The 25,047-nt window shown below is 45.2% G+C and overlaps 1 pseudogene; it reads left to right on the plus strand.

Moving 5' to 3' along the window:
- Positions 1-9,712: 9,712 nt before the first annotated feature.
- On the plus strand, positions 9,713-11,533 carry LOC120477583 (general transcription factor II-I repeat domain-containing protein 2 pseudogene; annotated as a pseudogene).
- Positions 11,534-25,047: the final 13,514 nt, after the last annotated feature.

A 25,047-nucleotide genomic window follows, 5' to 3' on the forward strand; every position in this document is an offset into this window, starting at 1 on the left:
ATTTGTTGTGGCAATAAATCCAGGAGAATGGTGACCTTATTCACTGATATGACAGTGACATTTCTGAATATATTAGTTAAGATTACATTATATATATATGAACTTTAGTTTTAAAAAAAAGACTATGATTAAAGTGTGTATGTCAGGTTAATTTTTTTTTTTAGATTTATTAAATAATGTTTAGATGTCTGAGTGAAAATGTAATTATCATTAAAATTATTACTGTAATTGCCCTACATTAAGCTTTATAGCCATTTCTGTCAAGATCATATTTTTAAAACACAGTGGAGCTGCCAGTGACATCAGAAGAGGGAGATGTGACAAAAAAGTTATATTCAAGTATGGAGAGTTTTGAGTCTGAGGAGATCCAAAATCCCCCTCAAACCTACGATGGCCCACAGCCTTACAATTTTGAGCCTCCCAGGCGTGAGACAGATGAGGAACCAAACAGAAATTTAAATAATTCCTATCGAAGAAACATAAATATCTGTGTGAAGAGAACCAGTGGAGAGTTGGTCAGGTAAGTATAGGCATAACTTAGAGGTGGAACGGTACATGTATTCGTATATTAAACCGAAATGTAAGGGCGTCACGGTTCGGTGCATGAATATACACGGAGAATACAGGGTTGAAATAAATAAAACTTGCGTGCAAATTAATTAATTCGGAACTACTGTTAGATACGCGGTAGAGATGTGGTAGCCTATAAGAATAGGTCGGTGTGAAGAGGTTCAGTGTGTGTGGAAAGAAGAAGACAGGGTCGGCGTGACTGGGACTCGCGTTTATTCAGAAAAACAAAAAAGAAACGAGGCGCACAGTAGCGCATTCGCCACCATAAACAAAACACGCGATCCAACACTTGCTTCTCAGTCTCGGTTGCAGTAACCGCGTGCGAAGTCCCAGTCCAACTCTCTCGCTCTCTCATTTGCCGGTTATATACGGTTTCTCCACGGAAAATTACTGCAATCAAACACAGGTGTATATCATCTGCACTTGATCTACCGTGCGGCTCCGTCCTTTCTCTCCCGCAGCCGCTACAGACTTTACAAACTCATGCCCCCTCGCCACTGTCAGGTTTGCCGAAGTGCGTTTAATTTATTTATTTTTGTCCCTGCGTGCCGATCGGAGACGGAGTTCACTGCTGATATTCTGAGAGCTTTCTAGTCTCGCGGCTGTTATCAAAAACTGGACTCTGTGACCGGTTTTAACTGTGTTTTTACACCCAGCACAAACGCAGTAATTCACCATCGTGATAATACGCCTGCATATATACATTTCTTCTTCTTCTTCAGGGTTTAATTGTGGTTGGCAAACCTGTTTCCTGCATATACCTAACTAACTACCTAACTTAAATAACTAAATAAATAAATGTCCTAATCAAATAATTCTCTCGCTCTATCATTCGTACAATTACCAACACAGGTCACTGACTCACTCTCAGCGACCTGGGGAGACGTCTCCCTCTTATGATGTCTAGTGATTCGTTTGGGGGGAGGAGCAGTTTTAAGTGAGTACTGAAAATAACAAACTTACTTGTACTCGAAAAATATACAAAACAATACACCAACTTGACAAACGTGTTTTTCCCCTAACTATTTTGTGTTAATCATAATTACAAATTTAACCTGACATACACACTTTAATGTCATAGTTTTACCCATGAACCTTGAAATATTAAAAACATCAGTATTATTAAAATCTGAAAATAGAATAGTATAAAGACATCAATAATCAACATATGAATCTCAACAATGGTGACAATCAACAAAGTCTTTATGCGACTTTACAGTACTTCAGAGTTTATCACCATTGTTGTGATTCATACGCTGATTCTTATTTCTGTGTGAGTCTGTATAATCCTGTCAAAAAGTCTGCATGATGAAAGAAAAGGGCACGGTAAGGGAAAGGCTTAAAGCTTTATTTATTTATCTTAATAATACTGGTTTAATGGAAATAGTATAATTGCCCTTGTTTTTTTTTTTATTAATTAAAAGAATCCTAGACGTTCATGGTATTACACACTCCTGTATAGTTGGTGGCCGTATACTACAACATAGTCATCTGCCAAGAAACAGAAGAAGAAGTAACACTGATCTTTATTTAACTGACAGTAACTGTGTAGTAGCTGATGCAGTGTTGTATATTCACAGTAAATCATGCATGTAGTTACCTACAGGTATTTTAGTGAAAAAATCTGGAAATATGTGAAATAACCGTGTTTATGGTAAAAGGCTTAATGAAGATTTCTGCTTTTACACTTATTTAAATTAGGATATTTTACATTCATTTTATGGTTTTGTATGGCAGCCAGCCATTGCTGACAGTCATTGACTGTTTTTTATGGGATTGTTTTTACAGTTAGGATGTTTGATCATAATAATCCAGAAAATGGCTGTAATATAATAGTATTTTTCTGTAAAACATTTAGAGTAACTGAACCCTAAACCAACTTTTTTTAGTTAATGATCTGTAAGAATGGATCTTTATTAATACCAGTCATTGATTCGAGTAACTTTTTTGACATTTGTGTTTAAAGTGTTTTATTTCTATAATATATGGTGTAAAAATGTCTTAGTGCTGCCCTCTTCAGGTTGAACGGTGGCTACTGCAGTTGAATTTTCCTATTGGATGTTCCGCACTTCGTGACGTATGCAGGTTTCAGCTCACCACGCTCTTGGTACGAGCGGCAGTATAAAAACCAGCTTGTTTCGTCAAAACCACTGTAGCAAGAAAGGAGTTGGAATTGCGAGTATTGAAAATGATCAGGATAGAGTGTTTTAGCATCTATTTCGTCCCCTCTATCTTCGCTGGGGTCTGCCCACTTTTTCAGCATTTTTCAAATATTGCCAGTGGGTGGAGTCAGGCTCTGACCATGGGTTTAGTTACCCTTACCCTTGTCCTTAATTTAAATAACGATATTTTACTTTAGTTTTACATTTTTTGTTTGGAAGCCGTATAGCTGCCTGCCAGTCATTTGACCCTTTTTTAAGATTTTATTTTTTACAGTATATGAAAGAAATAATGTTACACTGGTTTGTAGACTGGTTTAACACTCTGTGTGGCTGGAGATTTTTAGTTGTAGTTCTTGCGTTTCTCTGTGGTTCAGTGATTTTCATCATCAGGTGTTCACTCACTTATTCATTCACTCCGTCAACTGGGCTATATTAGTGAGCTAATGCAGGGAATAGTGACTGAGGGTGTAGGGTGTGATTGGGAACACAGCCGCTGAGTGCCGACTTTGAGCACTGTTAATTCACTGTATATTCCTATTTTCTCCAAAACGACAAATATTAACTAGAATGCATTGTTTTCTACAATTTTTTTTTTTTCTCCCTGCAAGTGTTACCAGTGTGGCCAAGGCCAGTTCCGGGACTGCAGTTGTTCTGCCTCTACAGAGACGGGGAGAAGACCTGCTTGCACTCCTTTGCAAGTTGACTTCACTTTTACAGTGTGTTCCTGCTGTTCTGCTTCCTCTAGTGTGCCAAGGCTTTCACAACTTCACTTCTGCAGTAAACAGAAATTTGTCCAGGGAAGACGAGCCTCAACAACAGTGCGCTGGAATTTACAAGGTCTCGTAGCGTCGATGGCCTTTTGTTGAAGTAACATTCAAATGCAAATGCTGGGAGGGGTTTAATGAAATCAATAAAACTCTGTGACTGAAGTGATTAGGGAAAGGTTACTCTTGATTTGCGTGTCAAGACGGTGCACACACAGAGCTGTGGAACTCATGACACATCACAAACACATTTGTTTTACAGTTTTTTTTTCAATTGTTTATACACAATTTTGAAAACCGGGTTCTTTTTTTCAAAATATAATGACAATTATCCAAACACCACACTCAATTTGCATAATTCCTAGATTGTTTGCAAAATGACACACTTCTGTCAAAACATACACACTTCAGTCAAAAGATATACACATATTTGTGAAAATGCTATTAGTTTTCATTTAACCAACACAATCCTCAATGATCAGACAATATTGCAGCCAGTTTCACACTGCTGTGATAAATAAAAAAACACATTTGTAAAAAACTATTTTTAGGAAATAGCATGTGCTAGATTTTGGCCAGACATTGTTATGTTAGGGATAATTGAAAAAAAGATGAAAATGAAAAAAAAAAGTGACAAACTCACAACATTCTTCATGATTAGTTTGAGATATAGGGAGATTATACACAAATATATAAACTTACCAAGCACTGCACAACACTGATGCTGCAGACTGAAAATTTCAAGTATTTATTTCAATACTTACAGTATTTCTTAGCATAATCAGTTACAACCAAAAATGAAGTCAATGAAACAAATAATAATATACAATTATTGCATGAAGTACATAGAAAAACTAATGTAAAAGCAACAAGAATATTGTAACTATTCAGTTACAGTATCAACCAGAGATTTGGTTGATCTCTTTGTCCAGCGTCCATCAGTGTCAGTCCATGGTTGATAACATGGTAACATGGTCAATAAGTGTTTCACGGATTTCTTGAGTCAAATTTGGTCGTCGTCTTCTTTGTTCAGGTTCTATCAACTCTTCAAATCCTTCTCTACCTCTTCCTCTACCTAGGCCTCTTTATCTATCTCCTTCTTTTCCTCATCCTCTATACCTCTTTCTCCTGTTCTTCATCCTCTACCCCCTTCTCCTCATCCTCTTCCTCCTTCTCCTCCTCCTCTACCTCCTTCATGTCCTCTTTGAGCTCCCCTTTTGAGCATGTCCTCTTTTGAGCTTCTAGATCCAGACTCACCTGCTGCCTTTTATAGCACACCTGAGTGCTGCGTTTTCAAATTAGCACATCTGTGCTTCCACACCTGGTGGATGTGAATATCCAATTCGTTCATTAGTGTGGTCAATGGCAAACTGGGGCTTTGTAATGACAAGGAAGTAACCTCACAATCCTTATCTGTGTCTAAGGTGTGAAAATGTGTAGAGTTTTACAAATCACTGTGTGTAATGTTTTGCAAAAAGGGTGAAGCTGACAACGTGCTTACAATTGTGCAAATCTAGGCTGGTGTTTTGATCCTTGAGTGTAAGGTTTGCTAATAGTGGGAAAGTTTTAATTTTAGTGTGTAAGCAATTAAAAAAAAAATGTAAGATGGTGATTTGTATCTTTAGCCTCAGTGTGCCATTAGGAAATATCAGGTTTAGATGTTTAAAAAATATCTTTTGCAAATATTGTAAAACTCCCATGTGAAAGTCAAAAAAACTTGTATCAGACATTTTGTATCCCATTTTGTCTGTGTTTCTGATCTGACGCTGATGAATCAGGTGTGTTAAATAAGACAGCTTCACAGTATCAATCAAAAATAACAATGTTAGTTTCTTAGTGGAAAAACATCCACGTTTGGTAGAGCTGATCAAGGGTATTACTGATTGGTTAATTAATTTGAATATCCCCAACTGAGCAAGCCAAAGGCAACAGCGGCAAGGAACCGAAAAACTCTATCAAGTGACCTAATGGTGTCATAAAACTCCATCAGGTGACCCAATGGAGAAAAAAAAATACCTTGGGAGAACCCAGGTGTTACGAAGCTGGAGACGAGATGAGATCCATGTGCAGCTTTATTTAGAATCATCAAACAGGCAGGGGTCAGGAAACAGCAAAACAGGGATATCAGAGAGTGAGCGCAGAGAGTCGTCAGGTAACAGGCAGAAGATCAGGGCAGGCAGCAAACAGGCAGAAGTCAGGAAACAAACCAGGATCAAAACCAGAGAAATCAGAAACAGGATATACGCTCAGAAATTACAAGCCGTGGCAATGCAATACTTCGCACTGGGTGAGTGTAAGAGTGTGGCTTAAATAGAGAGTCTGATGAGGTGCAGGTGTGTGTGTAATCAGTCACCGGGATGAGGCATTATGGGAAATGGAGTTCTGGAGAAGTGATCAGTTCTGATGTGGAGTGCCCTCTGGTGATTCTCTGGGGCACTCCAACTGGTAATCGTGACACCAGGGGGCTGTTTCATAAAAGCCGCTTAGAAAAGCGGGGATTAAAGTCCAAAACCTGACTTGAATGAGCCGAGTTAAACATCCGCGCTTAAATTGGTTCCATAACAGTAAGTTGAGGATCATATGATCTTACTAATTTGAGTCAGGTTTAAATAGTCTAGATAATTGCGCGTGCACGCCATTCTCTTAAAGTCCTGAAAAGTCGAGCATGGATCAATCAATTTACTGTGGGCTACCATGGCAACAAAAGGAAAAGATAGAGCAGCGATGCTCACGGAAACATATAATGGAGAATTTAAAGATGTCATCACCAAAAAAGTCAATACAGCGGCAATAAAGAAAGCAAGAGAGAAAGTTTGGCAGGAAATTGCTGATCGTCTCAATGCGTAAGTAGCGGTGAACTATTTAAAATACTTCAACATTTCATGTGTGTCACAATACATTGCAAAATTTGTGTGTGAATAACAGTATGCTATAACGTTAATTGCTTTCACGCAGCAGCAACTTAAGTGAAGGAAAAAGAACCTGGCAGCAGGTGAAAATAAAATATCAAAATATAGTCTGAATGGTAAGTAAATCTTATGGTATATGTAATCAATGCCAGCTTGAAGTTACAACTATTCAGGTTTTTTTTTTTTTTTTTATTATTATTTTCTTTATTGAAGCGACCAAAAAGAAGACTGAGGGAGGGGGGGTCATCATCTAAAATGATATCATGTAGTATAAGGAGTGAGTAGCTATATAAAAGGTGTGTGTGTGTGTGTGTATTTTACATTGTAGGCCTAAGTACATCATAGCAGTAATGTCATGTGGTACTTGTGCTATTGTAATGGTGCATTTTGGTAAAAAAAAAAAAAAAAAAAGTTCTATCAAGATTCTGTATGCTTTATGGATCCACCAGACATCATGTTGCCTGTGAGTATGAGACCTTTTAAATCAGTTATGTAAGCTAATGAGTTTAACTGAGTTTGAGAAGGCCCATCAGTTGAGGAGGATGAGGAGACTGTCTGTATGTTCAAGGAGGGGATACTCCATCCATGCTATACTGTATTGAATATTAAAAAGTGTACTTGTGTGATAAAATTATCATAATGTGTTTTCAGGATGCTGACACTGTCCTAGAGTAGAGTATTAAGAAATTAAAACAATGTGACAAGAGTAATGAAATAACTTAAATGTTGCTACATAACCCAGAAAACATAAAAGGAGAGTATAAACGATACTGCCTTAAATAAATGGAAGCAACTGATATCGACATCCAGTATAAAAAACTAAAGATGAGGAAGTTGGAGCTGGAAATTCAACAGCTACAGAAAAATGCAAGTAGAACTACCTTTTTTTTAAAGGAAAGGAAAAAAAAAACATTATATTTTTGATCATTCACAACATTTATTTGTGTGTTTTCACCCCTAACAGGCAGATTCACTCTAAAGACAAATCACATTAAATACTTTGACTTCCTGTGTGTTTGTTCAACTAAGGAGAAAGTTGAGGGGCCAGTGGAAAATTTTAAAGGCTACACAGTCATGATTTAGACCATATTAAACAAAATAATTATTTGTATATGTGTGGGCTTGGTAATCTACAAATATATGCAATACCATCTCTTGAGAACCTATATCGTTCATATAGTTAGCTGTCATTTAATGCCAATGGGTCTGACCTGTCTCTGAAAGTTCTCTCTCTTTGAAATGCCCTCCGCAAGACTATAGCTCCCTCATCCAACACCTCATCTATGAAAGGACACGCCATGGTTAAGTTTGGAAACGAGTTCAGCTCCCTATTTATATACTTCATTAATTACCAAACTCATTAAACAAACTCACCAATTAAATACACAAGTTTTGAACATTTATTCATTTGTTCAAATGCATTTATACCATATAATTTCTTACATTTATTAGTAAAGTACATTTCCTTATTTATTTTTTAAAAAAAAAAGATGCATTAATAGTGGTTAAGTAAAATAAAATGACATCGAAATACCAGCAGGTGAGTATAAATTGTATGCTCGTTAAGCCTGAACTCAGACTTAGCCTGACAGTTAGCCTGCCCCGGACCAGGCTAGTTTCCCAGCATAAGTTTCCAGGGTAACTGAGTTTGAACTATTTTAAGTTTGCTTTATGAAACAGAATTCACCGACAATAAGTTTGACTAACCAAAATAAGCCTGGCTTATTTTCTAATCTTGTTTTATGGAACAACCCTCTGGTTGCATTGTCATCGGGTCCAGGCTAAGCTCCTCGGCAACATACGCCAATACTGATATTTAATTCCAAAAGCAGTTGAAATTAAGGTCTTACCAAATATAAGACGACTTTTATTCCAACTGCTATTGGTATTTTAAATGGGGATTTTATGATGAATATTTTTTTAAGAAATGTGTAGGTTTTGATAGGTTTCAAAATGTCTCAGGTTACGTATGTAGCCCTGGTTCCCTGAGAGGGAACGAGAGCTGCGTTGTCAAACGCGATGGGAACGCTCTGCGTGATTGCGTCGTGAAGCGTCTGTACAATCAGTCCAATGAGAGAGTAGGACGTCAGGTGACGTCATTGACCAGGAAACTATAAACCACCCTTGAGATCAGACTGCGACAGCTTCTGGAAAGGCCTGAAGCAAGTCGATCAGGGCATGCAGGAAGTATGGCAGGCGAACGCAGCTCTCGTTCCCTCTCAGGGAACCAGGGTTACATATGTAACCTGAGACGTTCCCTTTCAAGGGAACTTCGAGCAGCGTTGTCAAACGCGATGGGAACCCCATACCCACTACGCCATGCTGAGAAATGCCCATTCTGTGTGAAGTCCTTGCGCACACTAAGAAGCAAGCAACCTATCCCCAGGAGTGGAGAGGCCAAGGTCATAAAATCTGACAAATGTATGCGAAGAGGACATCCTGCCGCATTACAAATATCAAGAAGGGAAACACTCGGAATAAAGGCCGTAGAGGCTGCCATACTTCTAGTAGAATGGGTCTGAACAGCCATAGGTGAAAGCTGTTCAGCCGCTTCATAAGCCAATGATATAGCCTCGACTATCCATTTGCTCATAACCTGTTTAGATGCAGGGGACTCTTTCTTAAGTGACCCAAAGCAGACAAATAACTGTTCAGACTTACACCACAGGGCAGCTCTGTGAACGTAGGCATCTAATACCCGAACTGGACATAACAGGTTCAGTCGTTCCTGATCTGGGGTATTAAAAGGTGGAGGATAAAAGGCCTGCAGCACTATAAGGCCCCCCAAAATTAACTGGGACCTAAGGAGTATAACCCGGTCTAGGGTATAGAAATGCTTTCACCATACCCGGTGCAGATTCCAGGCATAAAGGAGCAACCGACAAAAGGAGCATAAAGGAGCAACCGAAATCTCCTAATCTCCGATAAATGAAACAACAAGGAGAAATGTTTTCAAAGTGAGCAATTTTTCTGAAACCTCTTCAATGGGCTCAAAGGGAGCCAAAGCCAGACCCTCAAGTACAAATGGCCAAATCCCAAGCCGGTGCTCTGAGTGCAGTGCAGCTCTCAACCTCATGTACCATAAGAAAAACTAGTAATTAGAGGATCTCTCCCGATAGAACACATGTGTCAAACTCCTGTCATTTTATGTGGCCCGATCAAAAACTACATCTCCCACAATGCATGCCGATTTTGAAACCCGCGAAATGACGGCACCGTGCCGCTAGATAGCAGTGTTTCCATATCGACGCTTAACGGTGGAGTCGAGAAAAGCTAAATAACCCAAATTGTAAATTTATCAACTAAAATGTCCAAAAAGAGAAAAATTGATGCAGAGGGGAGGCAATTTAAAGAATGATGGGAAAGTGAATACATGTTTGTTCTTCAAGGAGAAAAACCGGTATGTCTTCTGTGTGGCGAGGCTGTGTCGGTGATGAAGGAATACAATTTACGCCGGCATTTTGACACCAAACACGGAGCTAAGTATGCTAACTCTAGTCTCCAAGAAAAAAATCAAATTGTTCATGAATTGAAAGGAAGACTACAACGGCAGCAAAATATGTTCACAAAAGCCACAGCAAAAAATGATGCAGCCGTGAAAGCTAGCTTTATCGTGGCTAAAGAAATCGCTCGCGCTTCCAAGTGTTTTTCAGAGGGAGCATTTTTGAAGAGGAGTATGCTAAAGGTATGTGAGCAGGTGTGCCCCGACCAGATACAGAATTTTAAAAATGTCAGCTTGTCAAGAAACACCATCACAGACCGAGTTAAGGAACTGGCAGGCAATATGACAGCACAGCTGGCCGAAGAGACACGCAGTTACCAGATTTTTTCATTGGCTGTTGATGAAAGTAAAGACAATACGGATACAGCGCAACTATCCATTTTTATAAGAGGCGTAAAAGCAGACTTTTCCATCAGCGAGGAGCTCTTGGATGTAGTTGCAATGCATGGGACAACGAAGGGGAAGGACATTTTTGATGCGGTGGAGAGGTCCGTAAGTAAAACTAAATTACCTTGGGAAAAGTTGGTGGGGTTAACTACCGATGTCGCACCTGCGATGTGTGGAGAAAAAGCAGGCTTGGTTGGACTAGTGAAGGAGAAAATGCAAAAAAGTAACTGCCACACACCTCTGATAACTTATCATTGCATTATCCACCAAGAAGCTCTGTGTGGAAAGGTTCTAGAACTGGATGATATAATGAGCACAGTCGTGAAAACAGTGAACTTCATTCGAGCGCGCGGCCTGAATCACCACCAGTTCCAGCTGTTTTTAAAGGAGGTGGGCTCGGAGCATGGAGATATGTCGTACCATACAGAAGTAAGGTGGCTGAGTAGGAGCGCGGTCCTCAAACGATTTTTTGAGCTGAGAGAAGAAATTGCGCTTTTTATGCAAAGTAAAGGAAAGCCTTTGCATGAACTGTCTGATCCAAACTGGCTGTGTGACTTTGCTATGTTGTGTGATCTAGCTGAGCATCTCGCTCATCTGAATCAGAGGCTGCAGGGACGCAAACAAGTCATCACGCAGATGTCCGACATGATCACAGCTTTCCAGAGTAAACTGCACATGTGGAAGTCCCAACTGGAACAGGATAATCTTGCCTACTTTCCTGTCTGTCAGTGCATCTCCGCCTCAGTCTCTGGTGCTTTTTCATGCACTCGGTTGGCTACCAAAGTGAACCAGTTAATTAATGAATTTGATCGGCGCTTTTCTGACTTTAAAACACAGCACCCAGGCTTTGCCATCTTTTCCAATCCTTTCACCGCTGACGTTGACAGTGCACCCCATCTCCTTCAGATGGAGTTAATAGAACTTCAAAGCAATAGTGCCCTGAGAGCAAAGTTCCAGGATGCTGCAATGGAGGACTTTTACAACCTACTGCCCCCTTAATTGATGCCACAGTTTCGGCTTAATGCTGCCCACATTCTGTCCATGTTTGGGAGCACCTACTTGTGCGAACAGATGTTTTCAATAAGGAATCTAAACAAGACCAAGCACAGATCACACATCAACGATGACAACCTCCACGCTGTTTTACGGATTGCTACAGCACAAGACCTAAAGCCAGACATTGACGAACTGACCAGAAGAAACCGGTGTCAGACATCCAGCCAGAAGACAAATATGTAAGCATTTTTATAAACCTGAATTGCATATATATATATATATATATATATATATCACCTGAATAAGTACTGTGTAATAATGTGTGAAATGTAATGTTTGAGCTTGCATTTTGATTTGTGTTTGTTATTTTCAGAACATGAAGTGGATAGGATCTGAATGAAATTAAAGGATCGTTGGTGTGTTGAGGTCAAGCAGCATCACCTCATCAACTTCACTCAGAACTTGACCAATACAGTTGTGAACTGAGACAACCCCTGTTGCTATTTTGAGTTAATTACACATGTCACAGGTCGAGGGGAGGAACGCTCGGGTGACCAACCACCCCCCCTCTAACTGAGTCACCACCGTGAGGAGCCGACACCACAGGCACACAACGGAAGACCCGGAGACAGAGATAAATTTCAAAGGAGTAACAATCTTTATTAAGCCAAAGGTTTCTAACAGTTCAAGAGACTCTCGTCGATGTATGATGATGGAGCAGGGGGGTTGAAGCTTACTTCTCCCCAGCGGTGCTGCAGACTTCCAGACCCAAGAGAAAGTATGTCAGGTAAGGATTCTTCACGGTACAAAGTACTCTCGTTGGTGCACAGTAATGAAGCAGTGGATTAGAAGCTTACTCTTCCCCAGCGGTGCTGCAGACTTCCAGACTCAGACAGTAAGTATGGCGGGTAAGGATTCTTCACAGTACAGAGTACTCTCGTTGGTGCACGATAATAAAGCAGTGGATTAAAAGCTTACTTTTCCCCCAGCGGTGCTGCAGACTTCCAGACTCAGACAGTAAGTATGGCAGGTAAGGATTCTTCACAGTACAGAGTACTCTCGTTGGTGCACGATAATAAAGCAGTGGATTAAAAGCTTACTTTTCCCCCAGCGGTGCTGCAGACTTCCAGACTCGGACAGTAAGTATGGCGGGTAAGGATTCTTCACAGTACAGAGTACTCTCGTTGGTGCACGATAATAAAACAGTGGATTAAAAGCTTACTTTTACCCCAGCGGTGCTGCAGACTTCCAGACTCAGACAGTAAGTATGGCGGGTAAGGATTCTTCACAGTACAGAGTACTCTCGTTGGTGCACGATAATAAAGCAGTGGATTAAAAGCTTACTTTTTTCCCCAGCGGTGCTGCAGACTTCCAGACTCAGACGGTAAGTATGGCAGGTAAGGATTCTTCACAGTACAGGGTACTCTCGTGGGTGCACGGTAATGAAGCAGTGGGTTAAACGATTACTTTATCAGCGTTGCTGTATACTTCTGGGCTCAAACAGTAAGTAGAACAGGTGAGGATAGTCACAGTACACAGTACTCTCTCTTCAGTTCACAATAGGGAGACAGTGAGTCATAAGGTTACTTTACCAGTGGTGCTGTATGCTTCTGGGCTCAAACAGCAAGTAGAACAGGTGTGGATCTTCACAGTACAAAGTACTCTCTCCTCAGTTCACAGTAGGGCGACAGTGGGTTAAACGATTACTTTATCAGCGTTGCTGTATACTTCTGGGCTCAAACAGTAAGTAGAACAGGTGAGGATAGTCACAGTACACAGTACTCTCTCTTCAGTTCACAATAGGGGGACAGTGAGTCATAAAGTTACTTTACCAGTGGTGCTGTATGCTTCTGGGCTCAAACAGCAAGTAGAACAGGTGTGGATCTTCACAGTACAAAGTACTCTCTCCTCAGTTCACAGTAGGGCAACAGTGGGTTAAACGATTACTTTATCAGCGTTGCTGTATACTTCTGGGCTCAAACGGTAAGTAGAACAGGTGAGGATAGTCACAGTACACAGTACTCTCTCTTCAGCTCACAATAGGGGGACAGTGAGTCATAAAGTTACTTTACCAGTGGTGCTGTATGCTTCTGGGCTCAAACAGCAAGTAGAACAGGTGGAGATCTTCACAGTACAAAGTATTCTCTCCTCAGTTCACAGTAGGGCGACAGTGGGTTAAACGATTACTTTATCAGCATTGCTGTATACTTCTGGGCTCAAACAGTAAGTAGAACAGGTGAGGATAGTCACAGTACACAGTACTCTCTCTTCAGTTCACAATAGGGAGACAGTGAGTCATAAGGTTACTTTACCAGTGGTGCTGTATGCTTCTAGGCTCAAACAGCAAGTAGAACAGGTGGGGATCTTCACAGTACAAAGTACTCTCTCTTCAGTTCACTGTATCACTCTGGGCTTCTGACGGGGGCAGATATAATAACCTTCCACGAACGTGTAAGCATGGATGGGGGCCACTTCTCAACAAAGACACAGCACACTTGTGTTCACTTCAATTCCACAGCAATAAATCAATGTGTATCAATAAGGCAAAAGCACTGCAATTCACTCACACGATAGGGTTGGACAGAGGCCCCACTCCGGCCGTTGCGCTCGTTTACAGGGTTTTCACTTTTAATTCCTCCTCATCACACTCTGAAACACATAGCTCCTCCAACAGTCAGATCCACATTCACTGTATCCTCTTCAAGTGGTTCAAATGTTCATAAGATGAAAACAATTCACTTATCTTTCCTCTCTCCTTCCACAGCACAGATCCAGCCCTAGCTCGGCCCAGCAGTCTTCCCACAAACGATCAATCTGACCCAGCAAACTCGAATGGGCGATCTCCACACTCCAACGATTTTTCCAAGGAAGCCTGTATCCAGCACTGCCCAGAGTCAACCCTTTGGAATCTTGACACACTGTACACCCACCAACCGCGCTGCAAACACTCTCTAAATGCTCCTTTTATATTGTGGCTTATGAAACAGGAAGCCTGTGTGAGCGCCGCTCCTCTCTCTCTCACACCTGCAATGCATTAGCGCTAATCAGTACGGGCATGTTTCCATCACACCCGGAACCGTAGTGGAGTGTTGCACCCAATACGTTCCCCTAGGAAACTCAGGACTCTCAAGAAGGTTCCGTTACTGAGCGATTTTGTCACCCGTGACATCCCCCCTTGCCAATCGGTTCCAGTCCCTGGAACTGGCGTCCCTCAATTCCATTCGCCGTACCTCTCAGGTGGTTGTCCTCGGGTGTTCCGTTGAGATCGTCGGGGTGGCGAGGGCAGAGCCGCTCTGGCTTCAACCTCAGGGTCCCTCGGGACCACAGCCCACCCTATCATAGGTGCCTCTAAGGCGGGTGGTGCACTTGGAGCCTCAGCCGCTAGTTGCGGGTAATTCGGACAGGGACGGAGCAGGTTTCGATGGAGCACCCGTATTGGTCCGGGCTTCCCTTCGGGCCGTACAGAGTAGACGGGGGCATCAGGCCCTTGTCGTTGTTCCACCACATATGGCGTCGACTCCCAGCGGGCACTGAGCTTCCCTTTCCCTGGGCGCCGGTTGTCCCATACCAGCACTCGCTCCCCAGGTAACAAAGGGGCCTCTCGGGCAGTCCGGTCGTATAGTCTCTTATTCTTGGTGGCTGCTGCACTCAGATGGTCTGAGACTCGTCGGTAGGCATTGAGCAGTTGGTGGTGGTGCCGATTTACCCAGTCAGTGGTACTATACCCTCTTTCTGCAGCCTCGGTCCCCATGAGCAAGTCCACAGGCAAGCGGAGATGGCGCCCAAACATAAGGTAGGAAGGAGCATACCCGGTGACACTGTGCACACTGTTGTTGTATGCTTGTAACAGCGAGGGAAGACTCTCGGCCCATTGGCCCTGTTGTTCACTCTCTAGGGTCCCCAGCAACCCCAGCAAGGTCTGGTTGAATCTTTCGCACCCTCCGTTACCCTGAGGGTGGTATGAGGTCGTATGGGTCTTTCGGCAGCCATAGAGGCGGCTCAGCTCTTGGATGACCCGGGACTCGAAATTTGAACCTTGGTCCGAGTGTAGGGTTTCTGGGCAGCCAAAAGGTTGTATCACTGTTCTCCAAAGGGCATTGGCTGTGGTCACTGCCGTTTGATCGACGGTGGGGACAGCCCAGGCATATTTAGTAAATAGGTCGGTCATGACCAAAATATTCTGGAATCGGTCTGTTGGTCGACCCAGAGTCAGGAAATCTATTCCTACGATATGCAGAGGTGCTTTCGGTCGCAGGGGGACCAATGGGGCCCGGACTTCCTTCCTGCGTTTGAACAATGTACACCGTGGGCAGCTCTGAACAAATTCCTCAACTTTCTTTTCCATCCTAGGCCAGTGGAAATACCTAGCAGGGACAGTGTCCTCTCTTGGCCCTGATGGCCAGTATGGGTGTGATAGGCATTCAACAGCTCCGAAACTTGGCCCTCTGGTACAACAACTTGGTGTACAGTCTCCTGTGTGCGGGGATCCCGCCTTGAACGACAAATTACTCCTTCTCGCAGTTGCAGCCTCTTCCACTGTCTCAGAAGCTGTTGTACCCCCACCGTCTGAGACCGTCTTTCCTCTGCCCTCGGCATGTTTCCCTGTCGGAGGTACATCAACGTCTGACCCAAATCTGCATCTCTCTGCTGCAGCTCTCTCCACCGTCCGGGGTCCCACCCCCAACTAGATGGAACAGACTCCGGGGCCCCGGGAGCTTCCACCACGGCCACCAGCAGCTCATCTTCGGTACCAAGGGCACCGAGGGGTGCTTGATCGTCTCTCTGGGTGGCTGGGAGTCTGGACAGGGCATCTGCATTTACGTGCTCTCTGCCGGGACGATATTTTAGCTGGTAATCATAATTTGCTAGCTGTGCCACCCAGCGCTGCTCCACTGCCCCCAATTTAGCGGATTGCAAGTGTACTAAGGGATTGTTGTCTGTAATCACCGTTACCTTGGCTCCCCACAAGTAGTCTTTAAACTTCTCCGTCATGGCCCACTTCATCGCCAGTAGTTCAATTTTAAAGGAGCTATAGTTTGCAGCGTTTCGTTCGGCGGGATGTAAACTTCGACTTGCGTAAGCTATCACTCTCTCCACTCCTTGATGCTCTTGGGCCAGCACAGCCCCCAATCCTGCATTGCTGGCGTCAGTGTACAGGAGAAACGGCTGGGTGAAATCTGCATAGGCTAAGATTGGGGCCTTCAGGAGTTCCTGTTTAAGGTTCTGGAAAGCGGTCTCACAGGTGGAATCCCAGTGTACTGAGGGGGAGCCTTTACCACGGGCACGTCCAGTGCCAGCCAAGAGTTGGTTCAGTGGCTTAGCAAGCCCAGAGAATCCCTTTATAAAGCGACGATAATATCCCACAAAGCCCAGGAACGACCGCACCTGTCTTACTGTCCGGGGTGGCTCCCATCCTTGGACCGCCGCCACCTTCTCTGGGTCCGGGGAGATCCCTACCGCACTAACACGATGTCCCAAGAACTGCACCTCTTTCCGCAGTAACTGGCATTTTTCCGGCCTAAGCTTCAGCCCATATTTCTCCATGGCCCTGAAAACTCCTTCCAGATGATGCAGGTGAGTGTGGAAATCAGGGGAGAAGACGATCACATCGTCTAGGTAGACCAGCGTTGAGTCGACTAATTGTCCTCCTAGGCAGCGCTGCATCAGGCGTTGGAAAGTCGCAGGAGCGTTGCACAGACCGAACGGCATACGGTCCCATTCAAATAACCCAAACGGGGTGGTGAAAGCTGTCTTCTCCCTATCTCGGTCATCCACCTGCACCTGCCAGTATCCACTTGCCAGGTCCAATGTCGAGTACCATGCCGCTTGGGTAAGACTGGTGAGTGAGTCTTCAATCCGTGGCAACGGGAATGCATCTTTCTTCATTACACTGTTAAGTTTGCGATAGTCGACGCAAAAAAACCTCCAGGCTCCCGTCTTCTTCTGCACCAGAACGATGGGCGCAGCGCAAGGACTACTGCTTTCTCGGATGATTCCTCCCTCCAGCATACCTTTCAACAGGGTGCGGACCTCGGTATAGAGAGTGGGGGGCACCGGACGGTACCGCTCTCGACTAGGCGTCGCCTCACCAGTGGGTATTTGATGCTTCACCACCCCTGTGCAGCCATAGTCCTCTTCATGATTTGAAAACACATGTTGCCACTTCCTCAAAAGCTCCTGAAGCTGTACCACTTGCTCCTCTTCCAGATTCTCACCCTTCAGGGACTCTCCCATCAGATGGGCCGGCATCCCTCCTCCAACCGAACCCAGTTCTACCTCAACAGGGCGGACGGCAACTTCCACCACCGCAGGGCTCACCTGTCTGAAGCAGACAGCTTGGTGCTCGTGCACCTGGGCAGGACGTACCGAGGAAACTCGGGCCAGACGTTGATGTCGACGAAGGAGCACTGGGTAAGGATTTGTGTTCCGTACTTTTACTGAGACTCGCCCCCGATGGACAACCGCCAGTCCGTGAGCCACTTCAACTGGCTGACAATCTTCATGAGGCTCTACCAGGACACAGGTGCCTGACCCACGGGATCTTGCGGGTACTCGGATCCAAAGAACGGTCTCACTCTGAGCTGGGATGGAAAGAGCATACCTACAGGCAACTCGACCGATGTCTTCCCTCTCTTCTATGTGATTAGCTACGTGCACTCTTTTACAATCGGCCAGAATTCGGTCCCAGTCCTGTTTTGCCGGTGACGGAGACATCCGAGCCGGCGGCCCCCGAAACAATTCTTCCCAGCAATCCAGTATAACGTTCATCCCTAAAAGTGCTCGATGATTTCCCAAGCAATGATCTCGGACAATAACTACCCCTTTTTGTTGGACGGGGACCCCTTGGACAAGAAAGTCTACCACGATGTACCCTGTGTAGGGGATGTCCAAACCATTGGCCCCCCGTAGGGTCAGCCTGGAAGCTTCAGTTGCTTGGAGCCGATGATCTGCGAACAACTCCTGGGCCAGGCTCTCCGAGAATAGCGTAACTTGAGACCCTGTGTCAACCAAACAGTCTATTGTGACTCCATTAGCTTGAACCTCCATGGTAGGGCAATGTCCCACCCAGTCATCTCGTGCAACAGGAACAGAAAAAGGGTCACACAAAGGGGTCCCGGCCACTTGACCCACAGTGGCCGGTGGAACTAAAAACCCCCTTGAGAACCCCGATGAAGCCCACACTGGCGACTGATATGTCCAGGATCTCCACAATTTATACAAATGGGCCTTCCTTGGTCGTCCCACTGGAACCGGGGGCCCACAGGACGTAGGGGGCGGCGCAGAGGACCTCGCCCTTCCTCTGAATACGACCTCTCTCGCCCCACTGCTCCGCCTTCAACTCGTCCTCGACGAAGCTCACCCAGCAGGTTCCGGGATAATTCCGCCATCTGTCCCTTGACATCCTCCAACAGTTCGGCCCTCAGTTTCTGCTTCCAATCGCTCGGTTCGACAGGCGCAGGTCCACTGGCACTACTTGCTGCCACACAGACTGGTGTGCGAGTTACCTCTCCCTGGTCCAGTTCTAACGCCAAGGCCTCTTGTCGCAGAGCCTCAAAGGTCATAGTGGGGTCTCGTCGAAGCTGGAGTCGTATGCCCTGACGTACTGGCCCTTCACGCAGCCCCAAGACGAATTGATCTCGTAACAAGTCATCCCCTTCACCCAGTCCATGATCCGGTCGCCCCTTCAGCCGGCCGAACTGCTCCCGCAACTTCAAGGAGTATGCCCGCAGTGTCTGCGTAGGCCTCTGTTTATAGTTAAAGAACTGGGCACGAAGAGTGGCCACTGGGGTGGAGTCTCCATATAATCCGAACAAGAAATCGAAGATAGTTTTTGCGGTAGCACGTGTGGCTTCCGATGCAGCCAGAACTTCCCTTTTGGCTTCTCCTTCCAGCGACCCCAACACAAACTGTACTCTCTGTGCTGCACTCAGTCCCTGTAGTCCAGCCAGATACTCCGTCTGCGCCTTCCAATCCTGTAAGCTTAACTCCGATCCCGGTCCTCCATAGCGCTGCGCCCAGGGAGCTCCCATGAAGATCGGCATGACTTGAGGACGAGCCGCAGGTGCCTCTTCGTCCGCCATCGCGTACCTGTGGCCGCTACAACTCACGGTGTGTACCCTGCCGACTACGCCACTTTTGATGTCACAGGTCGAGGGGAGGAACGCTCGGGTGACCAACCACCCCCCCTCTAACTGAGTCACCACCGTGAGGAGCCGACACCACAGGCACACAACGGAGGACCCGGAGACAGAGATAAATTTCAAAGGAGTAACAATCTTTATTAAGCCAAAGGTTTCTCACAGTTCAAGAGACTCTCGTCGATGTATGATGATGGAGCAGGGGGGTTGAAGCTTACTTCTCCCCAGCGGTGCTGCAGACTTCCAGACCCAAGAGAAAGTATGTCAGGTAAGGATTCTTCACGGTACAAAGTACTCTCGTTGGTGCACAGTAATGAAGCAGTGGATTAGAAGCTTACTCTTCCCCAGCGGTGCTGCAGACTTCCAGACTCAGACAGTAAGTATGGCGGGTAAGGATTCTTCACAGTACAGAGTACTCTCGTTGGTGCACGATAATAAAGCAGTGGATTAAAAGCTTACTTTTCCCCCAGCGGTGCTGCAGACTTCCAGACTCAGACAGTAAGTATGGCAGGTAAGGATTCTTCACAGTACAGAGTACTCTCGTTGGTGCACGATAATAAAGCAGTGGATTAAAAGCTTACTTTTCCCCCAGCGGTGCTGCAGACTTCCAGACTCAGACGGTAAGTATGGCGGGTAAGGATTCTTCACAGTACAGAGTACTCTCGTTGGTGCACGATAATAAAGCAGTGGATTAAAAGCTTACTTTTTTCCCCAGCGGTGCTGCAGACTTCCAGACTCAGACGGTAAGTATGGCAGGTAAGGATTCTTCACAGTACAGGGTACTCTCGTGGGTGCACGGTAATGAAGCAGTGGGTTAAACGATTACTTTATCAGCGTTGCTGTATACTTCTGGGCTCAAACAGTAAGTAGAACAGGTGAGGATATTCACAGTACACAGTACTCTCTCTTCAGTTCACAATAGGGAGACGGTGAGTCATAAGGTTACTTTACCAGTGGTGCTGTATGCTTCTGGGCTCAAACAGCAAGTAGAACAGGTGTGGATCTTCACAGTACAAAGTACTCTCTCCTCAGTTCACAGTAGGGCGACAGTGGGTTAAACGATTACTTTATCAGCGTTGCTGTATACTTCTGGGCTCAAACAGTAAGTAGAACAGGTGAGGATAGTCACAGTACACAGTACTCTCTCTTCAGTTCACAATAGGGGGACAGTGAGTAATAAAGTTACTTTACCAGTGGTGCTGTATGCTTCTGGGCTCAAACAGCAAGTAGAACAGGTGTGGATCTTCACAGTACAAAGTACTCTCTCCTCAGTTCACAGTAGGGCAACAGTGGGTTAAACGATTACTTTATCAGCGTTGCTGTATACTTCTGGGCTCAAACGGTAAGTAGAACAGGTGAGGATAGTCACAGTACACAGTACTCTCTCTTCAGCTCACAATAGGGGGACAGTGAGTCATAAAGTTACTTTACCAGTGGTGCTGTATGCTTCTGGGCTCAAACAGCAAGTAGAACAGGTGGAGATCTTCACAGTACAAAGTATTCTCTCCTCAGTTCACAGTAGGGCGACAGTGGGTTAAACGATTACTTTATCAGCATTGCTGTATACTTCTGGGCTCAAACAGTAAGTAGAACAGGTGAGGATAGTCACAGTACACAGTACTCTCTCTTCAGTTCACAATAGGGAGACAGTGAGTCATAAGGTTACTTTACCAGTGGTGCTGTATGCTTCTAGGCTCAAACAGCAAGTAGAACAGGTGGGGATCTTCACAGTACAAAGTACTCTCTCTTCAGTTCACTGTATCACTCTGGGCTTCTGACGGGGGCAGATATAATAACCTTCCACGAACGTGTAAGCATGGATGGGGGCCACTTCTCAACAAAGACACAGCACACTTGTGTTCACTTCAATTCCACAGCAATAAATCAATGTGTGTCAATAAGGCAAAAGCACTGCAATTCACTCACACGATAGGGTTGGACAGAGGCCCCACTCCGGCCGTTGCGCTCGTTTACAGGGTTTTCACTTTTAATTCCTCCTCATCACACTCTGAAACACATAGCTCCTCCAACAGTCAGATCCACATTCACTGTATCCTCTTCAAGTGGTTCAAATGTTCATAAGATGAAAACAATTCACTTATCTTTCCTCTCTCCTTCCACAGCACAGATCCAGCCCTAGCTCGGCCCAGCAGTCTTCCCACAAACGATCAATCTGACCCAGCAAACTCGAATGGGCGATCTCCACACTCCAACGATTTTTCCAAGGAAGCCTGTATCCAGCACTGCCCAGAGTCAACCCTTTGGAATCTTGACACACTGTACACCCACCAACCGCACTGCAAACACTCTCTAAAAGCTCCTTTTATATTGTGGCTTATGAAACAGGAAGCCTGTGTGAGCGCCGCTCCTCTCTCTCTCACACCTGCAATGCATTAGCGCTAATCAGTACGGGCATGTTTCCATCACACCCGGAACCGTAGTGGAGTGTTGCACCCAATACGTTCCCCTAGGAAACTCAGGACTCTCAAGAAGGTTCCGTTACTGAGCGATTTTGTCACCCGTGACACACATACTACATTGTGAATGAAGCAATGTTCTGTGTGTTTACAAGTGTATGTGTCCATCCAGCAAAATGTTTACTGTAATCAAAACCATATCTCATTAGTTGGATTGGATATCCCCTCTGCAAGGCTGTCCAGCCTTTTGTTTTTGTAAAATGCCACATCTGTCACGCATGTTTTCAGCCTCTGACACTTACTGTATGTGTTGGACCATAGTTCTGCCCCTCTCAACTGTGACAAAGTTTTGAACAGAGTTGATTTAATAACTTGTGTTTAATGAAATTTGTCTTTGTTATTCACTTGACAAGTATGATCTTTTCTTAACCTGAAAAATTAAATGAATTAGATAAATTTATGTTCTATAACACAGAGCAATGTCCTTACATATATTTTACATTTATTTGAATGCGTTTGGATTTGTACACTTAAATAAATAGTTATCAAATCGAATAATTTTATAATAATAATTTGTTATATAGCACTTTTCTAGGTACTCAAAGCGCTTTACATTGAAGGGGGAATCACCTCAACCACCACTAATGTGCAGCATCCACCTGGATGACAAATGCAGAGAGTTATTTAACAATATGTTAAGTAGTAGCTACATTTACACAGTTTTATAGTTACAACTGGCCCTTTGAGGCAAACCATAATGCTGATGTGACCCGGGGTAAAAATGAGTTTGACACCCCTGCTCTAAGGAGAGGAGGCCTGACACATGCTACCGCTCCAGCGCTCAGGGAGCGAGGGGCCCAGGGTCCTCTCCCTCCACTCTATCTTCTCGAGAACAGAGCGCGCATGCTCTTCACCCAGACAAAGCCACAAATGTAGCGAGTGCCACCACGTGTGAGAACCTCTCACATGGGTCGGCACACTTCCCTTGTTCGCCATAGTTTCGTTTGACTCACAGTGTCAGTGAAACAGTCCCTGAAGACGAAAAGAGGATGACTTGTTCTCTAGGTGCTTTTCTTATAGTTCCTGGTCACGCTAGAGCATGACGTCATGGCTGACGCTGGCCAATACAATTGTCATGATTCTACAGTGTTTCAGTCATCAGTCACGCTAAAGCGTTCCCCATAGCATTTGACGCAGTTCGAATTCCCTTCGAAAGGGAACCTCCTTTTCCCACATGTTTTCTAAGTACACTCATCTAATGAGATTTTGCAGTGTAAGTGTCATGAGTCTGGTTCTTTCTTTCTTTCCTTTGTCTCCCTCTGCCGGTTAGACATCATCATTTCTTCTCTTTCCACACGCTTACACTTCTATTTTCTCCTCCTTTCATTACCGTCAGCTGATTCTCATATTCTCATCAACTACACACCTGATCTCTATCTTCTCCTCATCTCCACGCTACTTCTAGCCCTCTATTTCTTGTCTGAATTGTCGGATTATTGTTTGACCCTAACGTATGTTGGATCGCTGTTGTTTGACTTCTCTGAGTAATTTTTCCACCAGTCCTGTTCTGTCCTGTCCCGTCTGGTCCTGTGTGTCTGAGAGGATCATTGCCTACCGCTGTGCTATACTGCTTCTGTGTTACTCTCAGCAGTCGCCGAGGAGAGTAGCTGAGGGTCTGACTGCAAGAGCGCTGTACCAGTTCCATAGCTCCCGACCACTCTGGGTGGCCAGCTGAGGCCCCTTATCTCCGTCTGCAGAGCTACTTTCTGTTCCCTTCTGTGTAAAGACATTTTCTGTTCATTCAGCCTGTGAGGCGGTGATTCATTTCTTATTAAAGTTTTGAGTGTTTTCTGCAACCTACTCTGGACTCCTCTGAATCTGTGACAGAATAATCCGAACCACCAGGATGGAGCGGGCTGGCGATCACCCCATTCAAGCAGCCGTGGAGATGCAGGGAGCACTGTTGGGGAGGCACGACGAGGAGCTCACCTCGGCTCGCCGCGCTGTGGACTCTTTATCAGTACAAGTAGCCGATCTTTCCCAGCAGCTTCATGTAATCCGTCTGGAGGTTACTCGCTCTGTTAACCCGGAGTCACCTGAACCACGGGTAAATAATCCTCCTTGTTACGCCGGCGAACCGACGGAGTGTCTGCCTTTTCTGACCCAATGCGAGGTGGTTTTTTCTCTCCAGCCAACGACCTACGACAGAGAACGCTCTCGCATCGCCTACGTAATCTCCCTTCTAAAGGGCAGGGCCCGCGAATGGGGAACCGCGGTCTGGAACGCTGAGGGAGAATGTCTGAGTCATTACTCACGCTTTAGGGAGGAGATGCTGCGTGTCTTTGACCGCTCCGTTCATGGCCCCGAAGCCTCCCGTGCACTTTCTTCATTGCGTCAGGGACGACGCACCGTTTCAGATTTCTCCGTGGAGTTTCGAACCCTCGCTACTTCGTGCGGGTGGAATGAGCCGGCTCTGGTGGGTCTTTTTTACAGAGGGTCTCAACGCCGAAATAAGGGACGAGGTTCTGGCCCGGGAGGTTCCTACTAGTCTCGATCTTCTGATGGACTCGGCGTTACGGGTGGAGAAGCGCTTCGAACTGCGTCAACGCGCGCGCCACTCCAGCAACATGCCTTCACCGGTGAACTTAGTCAACGCTCCGCTGTCTCCTCCTGATTCTGAGCCTATGCAGCTGGGAGGGATAAGAATCTCTGCTACCGAACGCCAGCGCCGGATAATCAACCGTCTCTGCCTCTACTGCGGTTCTGACAAGCACTTTGTTACCGCGTGTCCGGTAAAAGGCAGAGCTCACCAGTCATGAGAGGGAGACTGGTGAGCGCATCCTCCTTAGACCCTCTTCCACGCTCCCGCACGACGCTGCCTGTGAGTCTCCGCTGGGCTCGCTCTTCTGCCACCTGTTCTGCTCTGATTGACTCTGGGGCCGAGGGAAATTTTATGGACAGGGACTGGGCCCTCGAGCAGGGGATTCCACTTGTTGATCTCCAGGACCCTTTCTCTGTCTTCGCCCTGGATGGCAGTGTTCTTGCCCAGGTTTGCTGTACCACAGCACCGGTGAGTCTCACCGTATCTGGCAACCACACAGAGACAATTTCCTTTCTAATTTTTAGTTCCCCTCACACTCCCTTAGTGTTAGGCCATCCGTGGCTCAACGAACACAATCCCCAGATTGATTGGTCTAAGAAT

The sequence above is a fragment of the Pimephales promelas genome, chromosome 23 (assembly GCF_988280905.1).
Source record: "Pimephales promelas chromosome 23, fPimPro1.hap1.1, whole genome shotgun sequence".
NCBI classification, from domain to species: domain Eukaryota; kingdom Metazoa; phylum Chordata; class Actinopteri; order Cypriniformes; family Leuciscidae; genus Pimephales; species Pimephales promelas.